Source organism: Henckelia pumila, chromosome 4 (assembly GCF_033568475.1).
Source record: "Henckelia pumila isolate YLH828 chromosome 4, ASM3356847v2, whole genome shotgun sequence".
Taxonomy (NCBI): Eukaryota; Viridiplantae; Streptophyta; class Magnoliopsida; order Lamiales; family Gesneriaceae; genus Henckelia; species Henckelia pumila.
Window position 1 is genome coordinate 149,020,687 of NC_133123.1, and position 3,290 is coordinate 149,023,976.

The 3,290-nt window shown below is 29.8% G+C and overlaps 1 long non-coding RNA gene across 1 annotated transcript; it reads left to right on the forward strand.

The window, feature by feature from the left end:
* Window positions 1-317: 317 nt before the first annotated feature.
* On the forward strand, window positions 318-2,867 carry LOC140867622 (uncharacterized). The gene is made up of 3 exons (XR_012145207.1): window positions 318-756; window positions 2,118-2,163; window positions 2,716-2,867. It is a non-coding gene; the product is annotated as an uncharacterized lncRNA (long non-coding RNA).
* The last annotated feature ends 423 nt before the right edge of the window (window positions 2,868-3,290 follow it).

Below are 3,290 nucleotides of genomic sequence, written 5' to 3' on the forward strand. Positions count from 1 at the left end.
AAAAGATAGTGTTATCATATATATATATATATATATATAATTATAGTAAAAAAATAAGTTTCACATTAAATATAATAATAATATATTAGAAACAAAATAAAAATACTATTCTATCTTTTCAACCATCAAACACAATATATTAATTTATTTTCAAAATATCATATCGATTAATTGAAGATAAATCTCTAATTAAAACATGAAGTTTGTGTTCCGTTCTCAACTCATAAAAACTTATTCCAAAATTCCTGACCTTATTCAAAACTTTGTTTTAAGCTCCCTAACAACTAATTCACACACATTTCCCCCTTTTTATTTTCTCTTCTCCTTCGTTCTCTCTCTCCGTCGTACCCTGTAATTTTTTTTCCCCTTATCACATTCTTTCTCCTCCCAACCGAGAAATAAACCTATTGCAGAGAATAAAGAGAGGCTAAAACCTAACCGCGACCAAAGCCCATAGGCCGATCAACGATGCCATGCCAAAAAAATAGGAAGTTTCCTTAATTTTTTTGTGTGTGTGTGATCGATTTTCTTATTTTGTTCGATTAATATTGGTTTTCCGCTAGATGTCGTTCAAAAATATTTTGCTTTTTCGATTGCCCGTTGCCCGCTGTTTATTGTGTGATATTTACAAGTTTTTGTCTCCCCCAATGTACAACATAAACCCCAACCTAAAAACTCCATTGATGGCTTCACGAGGGAGACAATGGTATACCGATACCCACTGGACTACGAATACTACGATCGATGAAACCCAAGGTTTGTGCCTATTTAATATTTATATCGGTTTCACTTTAATTTATATATGTTGGTTTCTTCTTCTATTTTGACATATTTTTTAAAGAATTGTGCTAGTTTTTCTTGATAATGTGTTGGTTTCAAAGCAATGCTAAAGTATTTGTCACATTTTTATTCTTATTGTGTTTGTATTTCGATTTTATTTGTGAATATTCCTCCTTTATTTATATTGATTTTTTTGATTTTGGCAATTTTTCTTCGAATGGTGATGGTTTGTCTTAGAATTGAGCGGATTTATGTTTGAATTGTACCAGTTTGTTTAAATATCAATGTCGTAACTATGCATTATATGATTACATCAATTGAGATCAACCAAAATTGAAAATTTCTAATTTATGTTCTTTGTTTGACTTGGTGGATTGTATTTCTAATATTTGAGAAGTTTATCAGTGTTACTCTTCGTTTTTCGTTTGTTTTCATTTCTTTCAATAATTTTCAACTAACTAAGCTCAGGGTACAAGTACTCCATGATAATTTTATTATTTTTTTTTGCGGGCAACATAGACATTCTATGTATTTAAGTTTCATGTATGAATCTGTCTCGCATTGTTCTTATCTCCAAGTTTATAATTTTCTTATGCCAATATGAAGAAACTTGGTCTAAAATTTGATGAATTATGTATTCCACCCCCCTCTCTAAGTGTGATATTGTCGTCCTTTTTCAGGTAAGGTCTTAGTTTGAATACATTATTAAATCATTACTTTGAAATAAATTAGGTTTTGATTTTTGTGGTGTTTTTTATGTTATCAAATTTGATGGTACGTCTTGTTCGAACAAAATTAAAAAAATTTATGTTGTATATTTGAATTGTTCATGGTGAGACTGAAGACATCACGGTATTGTCCCATTTTTATTAGAAACATCAATAGAAGTTTAGCTCTAAAATTGAGTGAGAGTTAGATTCTCCCACTTATATTAGAAACATCAATGGAAATTTAGCTCAAATTTATAGAAGGTAAAAATCAAAAATAAAATTTGTAGCTTGTTGTGTTGATTAAGATGCCCAAAATTTCTACAATAGTTAGAGTATTGATCATGAGTTGAAAAGATTTCAAGTTCATTTTTGAATGTAGAATATTGAGATGTTTATTATGAATCTTATGTTAGAGTTATATAATGAAGTGTTTGTTTTTCTGAAGAAGTTATAATGCATTATTAATAATATTTATTGGCATGTGATTTATTATAATTTGGGATTATTGTTCGTAATATGTTTTCATTTTTTTCATGGTCATCAAGGCTCATATGCACATGTTCAATATAAGCCAATTAATACCTCTTTTTTTTAATTACCAAATTTGCTTCTTTTTTTCTTGCACAGGAAAGGGAGAATGGTGGAATGAGATATACATGTTTTTTGCTTGCAGGTTTTTCTTCTATTTACTGCTAGTTCTTGTTCGATTTTCGATGGGTTTTGTTTGGTTTTTATTAAATTTTTTAGATGCCATTTTTAGTTCCATTTTCCACTGCTTTCTGTTTGATTTTCGCATAATTTTACTCAATTTTCCGCTGGTATTTTGCTGCTGAATTTTCACATTTTTCGTTGGTTTTAAGTGCGTCATAGTTGAGTTTATACTGTTTTTTTGTCACTTTGACTTTTTTTATCTCAATTTCTTATTGATTTCATTGTTATAGATTGTTGGTTCGAATTATATTTCTTAAATTTTGATTATTTGATTTTAAAGTTCACTCTCAGAAGATGAAATGTATTGTGCAAAATTACAGCAATATAAAACTGATTCCATGTGCAAACGTCATCGAGGCTTGTGTTCGGTGCCGTAGAAAGGAACATAACACATGCACATTCAAAGAAGGGGTTTAAGATTATGTTCTCATAATATGTAACACATGAATTTAATGTTTTAATTTTTATCTTGTATGTCAATTTTTTATTTATAACGTTCTTGGTTTCTTAGCAGGAGTCAGATGATGCATGTTACATTGGCAGGAACCCCATTTCAAAAGATGTACATCTAGTATTTGAAGAATGAAATTATCTTGTATTTGATGATCAAATTATCTTGGTGACTCAAATATGTAGTACTACTAATGAAACGCCTACCACTTTCTAAATGCGGAAAAACTAACCTTTTTTTTTTTAATAAACTACTATACATACACGCCCATACATACATGTATAAACATTAAAAATACTAATAATAAATAAACTTTATTAATAACAATAACTTAACTAAATAAAAATCTTGAAGCATGCAATAATAATAAAAATCTGTAACTCAAAATTTAAACTCATGCATGCGAAATAAAAACATAAATCAAACTTCAAAACATGTCTTAAAAACCCTAATCATGTATCTCAAAATGATAACAACTAATCCATGCGACGGTCACGGGGTCACTGTCCACTCGCTCATACGTCCTCGCCACCGGTAGGAGCTACATAAGCGTCATCATACTCACCTGCACCATATAAGCGTAGTGAGCCTAGAGGCTCAACATGTCTAATCCTTCATAACAAGCTTAAAAATAATGC